Consider the following 14,223-nt stretch of genomic DNA (forward strand, 5'->3'; position numbering starts at 1 on the left):
ACAAACGGAAATGGAACGTAACATAGTTGCTATGACAGCACGCCACTCTTTAACAAGTGCGAGCGCTTTGAGTGAGAAGGGAACAAAGTCCCTTTAGAAGGGAATGTATGAGGTACATTTTAGGAGAGTTATAATGATGATTTTACAGGTGTACTTTTAGTCTAATACTTTATTTTAATTATATATTAATATAATTATACATATTATATACTCTGCACCCATCTACTGAGGTATTTCAACTTGGGAATTAACATTCCTTGCGTCTGAACATCAAATTTTTTTAAACATTTCTGTTGCAGCAAAGTATCGTGGGTTATGAGTGCCCATGAAGGATACACCTCATGCATCCTCCGTTCAGATCAGGTTAACGTCTCGTCAGTTCTTCAGTAAAAGAAAAAGCTCAATGGTCACTTGACAAGAACACAAGACCCCACCTCGGCAACAGATCGATTTTTCAAGCAAGCCGGATGTGTTTTTTCAGTTTTTCGAACCATTAATTCAGCAGGGAGTCCTGACAGTCAAGTGATTAACAGCCTCCCACTGACAGATGCTAATTCGTGCTTTGTCTCCCTCCGCCTGGCCAGTGATTATGATAATGAAGCTCACACCTGAAAATCACTGGAAAAATCACCTAGTGCACTATATTTTTATGTCTTCTGAAGCTATACAATAGCAGACAAAAATGCAAGTCATTATTCACTGATAATCTTTATCTCAGCTGCAGCTCTCAAATAAAATATGGCGCCTATGGTGTATAACTTCAGAAGACTTAGAATAGAGCACACAAATCACATGGAGTATAGCACATAAATCGTATGGATTAATTTTAAGGTGATTTTTTGTCCTCTTTGGATCTTTACAGCCATGGTCACTATGAACTTGTTATATGGAAAAGATCTATGTCAAGATGTGTTTCAGAGGAAATTAAGGGGGTGAGTAAATAATGACAGAATTTAAATTTTTGGGTGAACTGTTCCTTTACTAAAAGCAGAATGTAATGAGTCTGTATGAATTTATCAAGACACATCCAATACTTTATTTAGCATGCAAAGTTGTCATAAAACAGTGTTACAATTAGCATCTGCCAAGGGGAACAACAAGTACCTGTGGAGGCATTAGTGCCTTTAATGGACATCAATTATCCCCTAAATAAGGCTTAAACCCACTGATTGTAAAGATGGGTATTGTGAGACAAAATTGTGCCCTCTGTCCGAATAATTTTAAAAGGCCACAATAACAGTTTGATGAGAGAGGCCATTTAAAGCACCTGGTAATGGTAGTTTGTAAAAGCACAAACACACTTAATCTAACATATTACAAGGACACACACAGAGCAAAGGTTGCCCTTTTGCCAAATACAGATAGTGTTGCAATCCAACTTGTTTCATCATTCAAGATGAAGATAAATTCAAAATAAACTAAGATTACTCTAAACTCTTTTATTCCATGAATATGTCTTAGAGTAATTGCTTTATTGAGAAGTGCACATTTGAGATCACAAAGAATTTATTTACTGTAGATACATTTATTTATCTATGATTTGGTCACATATTTGGACTCTTGTTCATCTCTGGCAAGTAATTTTATTTACTGTTATCAGACTTTATGTGATTCTCAGCTCTTGTATTTTACTAGATGGCAGTCAAACATTCAACCATCATACAAACCAACAACGCCATAATATACAACAAGAATAAAAGTTCTCCTTCAATGAATAGGCCTATATTATTTTTATATGTCTTTGTAAAACATCTTGTAAAATGTATTGAATAAATTAATTCTACTAAACATTTTTAGTTAGGGGGAGTTAAGGGACCCCCACATAAGGCCAAAATACTGTAACTTGGGGTTTCCCCTGGTGTTTAATCAAAACTAGAATACTAGAAACATAAAACTAAATTTGTTTAAAAAAATTTTTTAATTTTTTTTAATGTTTGCGGTGACAAACGAAACATTGTCCATTATCTGTCCAAGTTTTCATAAATAATCCAAACCAGATTTCTTTATGTCGGAAAATTCTAAACAAGCTTGAGTGTGCCACGTGCTGCTTTTGGAAAAAACCTACAGAAGGTGAATGAGTGACACTGGCAGAGTGAATCCTAATTTTCACCTCACAATAATGGTAAAATATAATATTTCTTTGATGTAGGATTGTTGGTAAGCTACTCCTAAATTACTAACATTAAATCATCTAAAATGTTGCTAGTAATATAGTAATGAATATACAGGTATTTAATATGCACATAGTTTTGTTGGTATTTATCTAACACTACATGTTAGCTTGCGATCAAACAGTTGTAAAGTTATTGCATGGATGCAATGTGGAGAAATATCTTTGTCCATTTATTATGCTGTGTCCATGGCGAGCGGCCTTCCCTCAATATCTTTAAATACACAAGCCGATAAACAATAGTGACAATTAAGAAAACAATACTATAAGGCATTTGATAATGTGTATTATAGAGCTACATCTTATTTATAACTCTACCATACATATACTAAACATCTCAGCCACAGTGACCACTTTAAAATCTAAAATTATAGATTACTCTTGTCTTAGAATACATTAAAATATCAAAATGAATCATTTTAATCGATATATCGAATTATTCTGTGAATTGTTGGTAGGGATTACCGTAGTGATTTTGGGGGAGTCATGTGTGCATATAACAATTATTCAGTTCAAACAAATCTTGTGCTTTCGTGGGTACCAGCATTTTTTCTGCCGCTCCGAACTCTTTTCACTCTCATTGTGATACACTGGAGCAGAGACAACATAGCGAGTTACAGCAGAGATTTGAGCTGAGAAAGAACATGAGGCAACAGCAAAACCATGTCAGATATTGGGCATCTCCAGCATAAAAACTCAGCAATCTCTCACAAAGATGATCACTATGGACAGGTAAACGTGTTTCACAAGAGAAAGAGAAAGGAGATAATAATTTGATAAGGACACTATCAATCTGTGATTAAAGAGGTTATTACGATTAGCAGGATTAATATTGTAATTTGTTTGGGGGGGTTGTTGGTGTAAGAGGACACCCCCCCCCCCACGTTAAACTCTTAAAGTGACAGTACCATTATACTGCTTACAATATACAAATGAATACATACAAATTAATGGAAACTTAATGTTATTACTTGTAAACATTATTTCAAACATTGACAGCTCATATCATTATTATATATACAATTTCAAGAAATAATATTAATTGACAGAAAGTGCATTTTTATTATAAAAATCAAGACAAAAAAATATTAAAAGATAAATACACATTTTCACATACTTTTTCAGGACAGGTTCTGTTCAGTTCTATTGCTTGTTCTGCACCTGATCAGCCTGAATGTAGCCCACTATTTTTGAAAGTTCATTTGTTTGTGATCTTTTCTTATAGTGAAAAGTACAGTATATGAGAAATTCTTATTATTTTAACTTTGAAGATTTATATTGTGTCTTAAAGAACTTTATTTTAATGAGAAATTATAATGTGTATCTTGTGCAATTTAAAAATAAAAATAAACACAATTTTCTGCCATACTTTGTCTTTTAAGTGTTATTAAATTGAATCGAGATAATATCGAATCGTGAACCTCATTTCATATATCAAACTGAATTGTGAGATAACCATATCGTCCCATCCCTAGTTGCTATGATTACAGACAGTGGGTCCTTGGTGCTTGGCCAGGTGTCACAGACTGAACGTGAATTTTCAATTCACATGAAACTGGGGCTTATATACAAACAAACTCCAATTTATAACAGAGCAATTCGATCTACCAGACACATATCCACCAAAAAAAGTGAATTTAATCATCTGATTGGGAGCATTTGAATGACTGAGGGTTAAGAAGTCAGAGGACAGATGTCATATAAAGATACACATCCTACATAGAGGACAGGATGTTCCACAAGTCATCCAACAACAAACTAGTGAGTTTAATATTTTTTGTTGAGTTGATTTAAAGGGATGACTTCAGAGATGCATCTTTTTGTAATTGTTAAGTGTGTTGACAGCCTGCATTGCATTTTCGTGTAGTTACTTTCAGCGTGGTAAACTTTGGAAAATTGCATCTTAAATCATCCTCATTATTTAAAGTATTGCATGTGTACAAATTCACCTCATTCAACAATGCATTTATGAACCGTTTTAATGCATAGACCACAGGTTTATTTGTGAGGTGTTGTGGACAGATTAAAGGACAGTATTTCGACAGTATTCAGAGTCTGTACTGATTCTTTATGGTGGGGTGTCTGACATACAACGGATTGCTTTATTAAATTGTTGCAGAAGAAAAAAACTGTTGGATGCCGTGAACTACATGTTGAGCACCCACAATAATCTTACAGTTATGCAGACTTCAAGCACTGCAGTTACACCAAAGTGCATCAATTTGCACCCAGGATACAGATAAGCGGTGTTGTGCCCTTTGTTGGAGCATCTCTTTTTTTTACCTCCTATTTGTATTTTGTGTATTTATAAGTTTTCCTATTGTATGGCTGCACTTAAGAGTCTTATCTGTAGAAACATGTCCACTTACACATTCAGTTGTGATATGATATGACTTTTTTGCCTCAGTTCTGTTGCATAATAAGAACATTTGCAAATAATTGTAAGACCGGTTAACCGCACTTTTTTCTCAGGCGGAAATCTAAGCATCAAAAACTCACACCACGGCATCCCTTCCCCTGAATTAAATCGCACTTGACTCTGCCCACTAGCAATTTGCATGTGCGATTTCACCAACCCACTTGATCCTAAACTGTAAAATTTTTTCAGAATTTTAACGGTAAAAGACTGTAAAATGCTACAGTAAAAAAAACATTAATTGGTTAACGGGTAGTTACCTTAAAACATAAGGTAACATTTTTTGATATATTTAAAAAGACAATACATGTAATTTTATGGTAAAATGTTGTAAACATTCAATTTTTTAGATGAAAAAAGTATGATTTTCCCATATAATTAGCAATAAAAATGTATATTATTTTTAACAAGAGAGTACTGTGATGAGGAGAATCGGGCTAATCAGCCAAGGAGAGGGATAAGTGCAGCGGGACGCGGCAGTTAGAGAGAGAGAGCCACACGCAGCTGCAGTGTGTGTGTTTGTGTTCTGTGTCTTTTTGTTTACGTTTTCATTAAATATTATTTTGACTGTTCAACCAGTTCCCGCCTCCTCCTTTCCCATACTTACCTTGTTAAAAGTACATGTACTTTTTATGTTAAATTATTGTTAAAATTAAAAAAAAAAAAACAATAATCGGGCATCCCCAGAATTCTCTGCGTGATCCATCAAATTTCATTATATTTTATGGGTTATGTTATGTTTCTTCATATTTTTAATATCAGTTATGTACATTGGGGTGTGCTGTGTTATATCTGATGTAGTTTAGTTAATATTTATTGCATAATTTTAATTTCACGTGTTACCCTGATGGTGTTTAGTGTTCGTGTGAGTGACACTGAGCACTGTCTCCTGGAAGGGCCTCTATTGATAAACATCATGTCATCATGAGCCCTTTTGTAATTACTATGGTGATTAACAGTACATTATAAAGTGAAAAGCAGATTCTGACAGTTTCAGAAGGTTAATATATCAAGTTTATTAATATAAACGACAGAAAAGCACCGTAAAATATACAGGCATCAATATTATATCCCGTAAAGCCTGAAACGTGCTTACAGTATTTTTTACAGTGAATTTCTGGCAACCACAGCTGCCAGTTTTTTACCGTAAATTTAACAGGATTTGTAGTTAATGAACAAGGAAGAACTAAGCACCACAGAGCTTAAACACAATAATTTGCACAGTCAGCCTGCAGTGGCTAAATTCTTTCATGCTGAGTGGAAGTGTGGTTCATTTACTTGTGCATCTGTTTTCTGTCCAAGACTCTGGGCAAAAGGAGGAATTTCTGTGGCGGATGGCCAAAGATCTTTTGGAAGAGAGGTCCACACTATGGCCTATACGCAAATGACTGACCTGATCTAGAAAGTCCATTAAAATCAGAAAACAGGCCAAGTCCCAAAAGTCAAGTAATAATGCAAATGAATGTTTGCTATCAAATAAAAATATATTTTTGTGAGTCTCTGAAGGAGTTAGTAGGTCCCTCTCATCACAGGAAATTCCAGAAATACTACAAAGAATAATTTTTTGCCATTACATATTTCTTAAAGTCAACATGAAATTAAAATTAACCCTCTTCACTTTCTTAAAGGAATATTCTATAGGTTCAATACAAGTTAAGCTCAATCGACAGCATTTGTGGCATTATGTTGATTACCACAATAATTAATTTCGACTTGTCCCTCCAAAAATCGAGGTTACAGTGAGGCAGTTACAATGGAAGTGCATGGGGACTGTCAGAGTTCTTCCCTTAGTTTTGGGTTTTTCCCCCTTTGTTGCAGAGCCCTGACATGCACGTATTCTATGTCTGTTTTATGTCTTGTGTGTGGATTCAGCCACTTCGGCTGGTTTGGTTTATTTACTCTGTGGCTGAGTCCAGGCACGTGTGTTTTGTCTCATGTTATGTGAATGCACTTGGTTTTGTGTTTTCTCATTTCCTTATGCATTCGTGTCTGTCTTGTCTTCAGTGATAACCCTGCCCTCTTCTTTGCCTTGTTACCTGTTTGATTATTAGTTTATGGTTCCCACCTGCATTCCCTCATTACCCTACTGATTTCTCTAGCTTTATATTTCCCATGTGTGCTCTGTCGGATTCTTCTCTCTGTCTGCTCGGTCTTGTTCCCAGTCGGTCTGTTTTCTAATTCAGTTTTCTGCTATTAGATTCAGGTTCAGTGCTTTTGTTTTGTTCTCTTGTTAATAATTCATTTGTCTAGTTTGTTTTGTTTTCAGTTTTCCCTCTCATGGGAGTTTTCGAATTGCTATTGTTTTTTGTTTTGTTTTTGTCTTAAAGACTTGTAAAAGAGCTCTGACTGCCTGTGCTTGGGTTCTTCTGACAAAAACCTGACAGGGCCAATTTTTAGAAGGTTTAAAAGCAGAAATGTGAAGCATATAATTGTATATAAGCACTTACATTAATTCTTCTGTTAAAACTCATGTATTATTAGAGCTGTAAAGTTGTTGAAATTGTCGTTTTTACAGTCTTTTTAAGGTTTTAGGGTTTGTTGACATTACATAGTCATGACAATGAAGTTGTAAAATTGGCTATAACTTTACAGAGAAAAGTAGGCGATTTATCATACTAAAATCATTTTTACACACATCCTTTATGTCTTGTGGCTATACTTCTGAAACAGTGAGTATTTAAACATTAAAAAATTGGCCCCCATTCACTGTTTTTAAAGGAAAGGAGGGACCAGTTGAAATGAATTTTTGTGGTAATTAATATTACGCCACAAATGCTGTCGATTGAGCTTAACTTGTACTGAACCCAGAATATTCCTTTAATACACATCCCTGGTCTTATTTTGAACAATTCATTAATCCAAAGACAAAATGTTTGTATTTGTAACCTTTCATCAAAATACAATAACTTGCTCCACCTCTGAAACAACTTTCTTTTTCATCTGACATCACCTAGGATGCAATAACCAAACAGACTGCTTAAAATGTAATATTAGAGGGAAAAATGCAACCTCTGAATCGTGCTCATCACTGATTGTGTAAATGTTATTGCTTCCTGATTTTAATGCTGGATCTGAACCCGGATCTAAACTCAACTCACTTTTATTGTCACTACACCATTACACAAGTGAATTTTGTGTGCAAAGCTTATGCGCGTGGTCCAGACACTGCAGCCATACATGTAAATACAATAAGTGTAAGTACACTCAACAGAATAACAATGTACAGAATAAACAATATGACAATGAGAAAAACAATGATCAGAATAACAATATATCAATGTACAGAATAACAATATAACAGTGTACAGAATAACAATATACAGAATGACAATTAGCAATATACAGAATAACAATATAACACTATACAGAATAACAATACAGAGACGTTTACACAGTTTGCATGTTACACAATACACATTACACAATATACAAACTGAACAGTTAGAGGCAATTGCACTGAATTGAATTAAGCACAGTATACAAGCACAGTATACATAGTATACATAACGTGCAGGATCTCCCACACTGCTGAAGTAACGCACTTACGGTCTTGCCACAGGGGAAGGTAAATACGCAGGAGTCAATGCAAAAATGTCTGACAGAAGATGGCGCTTGTCGGTGAGTCGGCATAATGTGGCCGATCCGAACTCTCAAAAACAACATGCCAACTTCCCGTGTTATCATGTTTGAATACCACAATTCATAGTATCACTCTACTCTATTTCTCTATTTCCTACTGCAGCACAATGCCTTTTCACACCATTTCAGAAAGTCTAAAAAAAATTCCCAGACCAATCACCCCTTCCTCTTATGATCATTCAAATCTTTATTCTCCTGAGAGAAAGAACCTCAGAGTGATAGGTCTGAAAAGACAAAAATTAGCCCATGTGCCAAACATTCATCAAGGATTTCACAATGAAAAAGTGCCCATGACCTTTGTACAGCTGTCTGGGTGCAAAGTGCAGCTTTTGGCAGACTGCTATAACGTTCAGTGGAGACCACACTAAATCTCTCAGGTCTATGCGGACACAATCGCATACATGCGCTGTCATAGCATATTTTGTTGAACACACTGTTTTGTTCAATATCCACAATACTCTGTACAGTCAAACAACGGGAGCTGTGCTATCAAGAACAGCATAAAGGGTGGTCGGTGATATGCTGTTTAAAGGTATGAGTGAATATTGAAGAATAATAGAGTATACAGTATTCAGATGTCTGACCTCACTGAACGTGAAGTGAATGAACTCTGAAAACACAGTGTGACCTGCAGTAACCTCTATCTTTCTTCACTCAAATCAAGCACATTTTGACACATGCATTACTCTAATTTAAAATAGTAAATGCTGACAACTGCTTTACAGCAAAGATGTTCACAAGTCTTTCATCTGAAGTCTGAGTCAAGTCTGAAGTCTTTAACGCTGGAGTCTGAGACAGAGAGAGAAGGAGAGAACTAGCTGCTAACAGAAAGCTTAAGTGGATGTGTAGCAAAGTGACTGTTATAGCATTTGTTGCAGCACGGACCAATTTAAGTGTAAATGATTAATAAAGACAGACAACCGGACGCCATGCAAGGTTCGGATGTGTGAACGGCACTTTGCTAGTTTTAATACTTTTTATGTCATAAACCAGTGAGATTCGATACACCCTGATCCTTAACTGTTCTAGGAAGACAATATGTCAAGGACTTCAAAATCCTCAGGCTCTGGAGACATTAAAGGACACTTACTGTGCTCAAGGTGAAGCCCCTGAGCAGGCCGCAAGCCCGGGAACTGATTTCACCAGAGAAGTGAGGGAAATTTGGCGAGAATTGTTGAACATGTCAGCAATGCTGACGAAGGTCGTTGCTGACTTGGAGGATCTTGCCGTAATACGTCGATCGATCACTGCCATGGAGACGAAATTCACTGAGGTGGTTACAAGAGTCGGGGATGTCAAGAAACAGATTGATTATCTGGAGTCATCGGAGAGGGAATTAGCTGCTAATCCGCTAGCAACCAAGGTGGATTTGGAGCACGTCTGGGAGAAGTTGGAGGACTTGGAGAACTGTAACCGGCGGAATAATGTCCGAATTGTTGGAATTTCTGAGGACAAAGAAGGTCGGTATATGGTGAAATTCCTGGACGGGCTCTTTCCAAGTCTGCTCGACATAACAAGCCATAAGCTGGAAATTGAACTAGCTCACAGGGTTCCGGCTCGGCAATCCACTGAGGGAGACAGGCCCCGATCAATTCTGGTCAAATTTCTGAGATCATCCGATAAAGGTCTCGTGTTACGTGAAGCGTGGAGTAAAGAAAGGCTTTCTTGGAAGAACCATAGCATTTTCTTGTTCCCAGACTTTGCGAATTCGACGAGAGAAACGTGATCGATTCAAGGAATGCAAGAAACTCTTACATCAAAGGAAAGTCGCTTTTGCACTGATGTTCCTGGCCAAATTGAGAATAGATGCTAAATATGGCCGTATATTATTTACATGTCCCCAGCAAGCGATGTCCTTCATAAAGTCAATGGACTGAGTAAGTTATTTTGTGGTATTCACATTGCAGCCAAGTGGACCGACTCACTGAACATTCATTTGACCGTCCGAGGAAACTGAGCGCCTTTTTTGTTTCTTTTTGTGCTGGTTCTGCCTAGCGGCTGGAGTTTATTTTGTGTTGTAGCACTCCTTCGGGAAAGTGTTGTGGATGAATCTGCACGTTCTTTGTGCTTATGCCTCCTATTGTTTGGAGTTTGTTTTGTGGAGTATTTCTTGCAGGACATTGGAGTGATTGGGTCATTTGTTGCACTTATGTAGCAGTCGAATGGGCCAGCTCACTGAACATTCGTTTGACTGCCCAAGGAATCTGAACGGCCTTTTTCTTTTTTTTAGGTACTAATTCCGCTAGCGGCTGGAGTTTGTTTTGTGGAGGAACACACCTTTGGGACAGTTATGTGGATGAATTAAGAGCAGGGGAGTCATTACACTGATAAGTAAGCATCTGCAATTCAAACATCTCAAACAGATTAAAGATAAATTAGGAAGAGTCATTATTGTTTTAGCAGAAATTCAGGGGCAAAGGTTGATTTTGGCTAATATTTACACACCTAACGCTGATGATCAGGGCTTTTTTATAGATCTTGAAGGGATGTTGTAAGCCGCTGGCACCCCTCATGGTATAATATTGGGAGGAGACTGTAATCTTTTGATGGACTCAGTCCTTGATCATAGTGAAGCAAAAGTGTGTAAGCCCACTAGAGCAACAGTGACACTTCATAGGATGTGTAAAAATATTGGTCTTGCAGATGTTTGGCGACTTTTGAACCCATCTGGTAAGACTATACATTTTTTTCGTCAGTCCATAAGATTTATTCTAGAATAGATTTTTTTTAATATCTAAGTCCCTCATTTCAACTGTTGTCGACTGCTCAATTGGAAACATCTTAGTCTCAGATCACCCTGGTGAGCTTGGTGGTGTTGCCACATACGGAGACAAAGAAATCATGCAGCTTTAATGTATCCCTTTTGCAAAATCCTGTTTTCCAACAAATGCTAAAGACTGAAATCAATGTCTATATGGAGACCAACTGGTCCTCAGTATCCTCTGTGGGCATGGCTTGGGAGGCACTTAAGGCGGTTCTTAGGGGCAGGATCATACAGTATGCCTCATTCACCAAAAAATCCAAAGCACGAGAACTAGTGGAGTTGGAAGGGAATATTAAAAGTGCAGAGGCTGAGCTGAAGCGCCGAATGTCGTCTAATGGCCTCAGAGAATTGACCCGTTTGAAATACAGACTATTTTGTCGCGGAAAGTGGAGTTTTGGAGTCAGGGGACAAATCAGGGAAGCTTTTTGCTAGATATTTAAAGCAGAGAGAGTCTCTTTCTACCATTCCTTCAGTGAAATCTGCTGGTGGTGAAATTTTTACCTCGGCCATTGATAGTAATAATGCCTTTAAAGCATTCTATCTTGATCTCTACAGTTCCACGTCTTCATCTACTGATGATGATATTAGAAATTTTGTGGAACCATCAGAACTCCCTAAATTGACAACTGAGCAAAAAAACTCTCGATTCTGAGATAACCTTGGAGGAACTTGACGAAATAATTAAGGATTTCCTACAGACAAGGCTCCGGGGCCAGATGGCTTTGCTGCTGAATTTTTTAGGTCTTATGCTACAGAACTGCCTCCACTTTTGTTAGAAGTTTATTCAGAATCATTTAAGAATGGAAAGCTCCCGCCAACCATGACGCAAGCCTGGATCAGTCTGATTTTTAAAAAGACAAAGATCCAAGCAAGTATAAGAGTTACCATCCAATTTCCCTAATCCAGCTAGATGTAAAAATTTTTGCTAAAACTTTGGCTAACCGATTATGTAAAATTATGACATCTCTTATACATATAGATCAGGTGGGGTTTATTCGGGCTCATAGCCCTTCTGATAACATTAGACATTTCATCAATATCATGTGGTCAGTGGCGAATGATCAGACTCCGGTCGCTGCCATCTCAATTTTGACACCGAAAAGGCGTTTGATATGGTAGAATGGGATTATCTTTTTAAGATTTTGGAAATGTATGGGTTTGGGAGTACGTTTATTGGTTGGATCAAGTTACTTTATAGACACCCTGTAGCAGCGGTACAAACAAATGGATTAATTTCAGATTATTTTACTCTGAATAGGGGCACCCGGCAAGGTTGCCCTCTTTCCCCATTATTGTTCTGTCTTGCCCTGGAACCATTAGCAGCGGCGATAAGAAAGGAGGATAATTTTCCAGGGGTGGTGGCAGGAGGCGTGGCACATAAGCTTCTGCTTTATGCAGATGATATTTTATTATTCGTCTCTAACCCTACTAAATCTATGCCTTGCCTCCACAGAATTATTCATTCCTTTTCCAAATTCTCAGGATACAAAGTCAACTGGTCTAAATCCGAAGCTTTGGCTCTGACAGCGTACTGTCCAGTAACAGCCTTCCAGCCAGGCGCCTTCCAGTGGCCCAAACAGGGCATTAAGTATTTGGGTATTTTATTCCCAACAAATTTGTGTGATTTAGTTAGAGTTAATTTTGACCCTTTAATAAAAAGGATTTCGAGCGATGTACACAGGTGGGCTTCATTGCATTTATCGATGATTGGGAAGGTTAATGTTATTAAAATGAACTGTATTCCAAAATTCAATTACCTGCTACAGTCTCTCCCGGTAGATGTCCCCCTCTCTTATTTCAAGCTATTTGAGAGCATAGCGAAGTCTTTTATTTGGAGTGGTAAGCGCCCCAGATTACATTTTAGTAAGCTGCATAGGCCGATTGACAAAGGTGGGCTAGGCCTACCCAAGATTTTGTTTTATTATTATGCCTTCGGTCTCAGACATTTGGCTCATTGGTCGCTTCCACCTGAAAGAGCCCCTCCCTGGTTCTGCATTGAACAAGACGTTCTTGCCCCATTTTGCCATTGCAAAGCCTTTCTGTCAATCTAACCAGAGAAGTTAAATCACACCCCGTTATTTCACATTTGCACTCAGTATGGACAAAAGTGTCCAGAGTGTTTAATTCAGATATTTATCTAAATGTTGACTCGAGCCAATGGCTAAACCCCAAACTATGCATTAATAAGTCCCCTTTTTTGTTGGTCAGAGTGGATTGCGAGGGGGGTTAATACACTCGGTGATCTTTATGAGAGTGGTGTGATGAGATCCTTTGAAAATTTGGTTCAATATTTTGGGATCCCCAGATCTCAGTTTTTTAGATAACTTCAGTTTCGCCACTTGCTCTGTACTATTTTTGGGAATAGCATACACCCCCCCTAAAGCAGCAGATACTCTAGGGGAGGTGATTTCTGCTTTTGGAAAAGGTCATAAGGCATCAGTGTATTACTCCCTGCTAATTCAGAGTCTGGGGGATGGAGTCTCAACCACTCTCAAGAGATTATGTGAGAAAGATTTAAACTTGGAATTGGAGGAGGGAGAATGGGCTAGGATTTAAAAAAACATAAAAACTGCATCTAGAGATGCAAGGGTGCACCTTATACAATTCAAGATTTTACATTGGTTCTATTGGACCCCCTGTAAATTGTATAGGCTTGGTCTTAAAGTCACACCCACCTGTTGGCAATGCCAATCAGAGGACAGAGATATAACCCATGTCTTTTGGGAGTGTGTTGAAATACAAAAGTTTTGGTTAAAGGTGCAAAGTCTGGTGTGCGATGTGTTAGGTGTTCAGGTATTATTCTGCCCCAGACTCTGTATCTTGGGTGTTGGGGCGGTCATTGACATTGAATGTAGACACATAAAGAGTTGGGTCTTAACCAGTGTCATGATCGCCAGGCAGATCATTTTGAGGGGTTGGAGGTTGGCTGGAGCGCCCTCTTTTCAGGAGTGGTGCTCAGAGATGGGAAGGGTGGCGACCTTTGAGGAAGTTACATTCAGAGGAACGGGGAGGTATAAAGTGTTCGTGGAGAAATGGGGCGGGTATTTGTCATTTGTGGATATGTGATTATTGTTGTTGTGTTTATCTGTTTATTTATTTGTTTTATTTTTTGTGCATGTGTGTGTCTATGTCATTTGGGACCACTGTTATGTTGTTGGGGTTAGGGTGGGATTGGGAGGGGTAATAGTTGGGGTTAAGTTTGATTCTATGTATATATGTTTTGTCTTATGAGTT

General features: G+C 37.8%; 1 protein-coding gene across 2 annotated transcripts in view; it reads right to left on the reverse strand.

Annotated features, from left to right (window-relative positions):
- LOC127416389 (retinoic acid receptor RXR-gamma-B-like) overlaps positions 1 to 14,223 on the reverse strand; it is a 45,507-nt gene that overhangs the window by 15,696 nt on the left and 15,588 nt on the right. The window lies entirely within an intron of this gene.

The sequence above is a fragment of the Myxocyprinus asiaticus genome, chromosome 25, assembly GCF_019703515.2.
Source record: "Myxocyprinus asiaticus isolate MX2 ecotype Aquarium Trade chromosome 25, UBuf_Myxa_2, whole genome shotgun sequence".
Classification (NCBI taxonomy): domain Eukaryota; kingdom Metazoa; phylum Chordata; class Actinopteri; order Cypriniformes; family Catostomidae; genus Myxocyprinus; species Myxocyprinus asiaticus.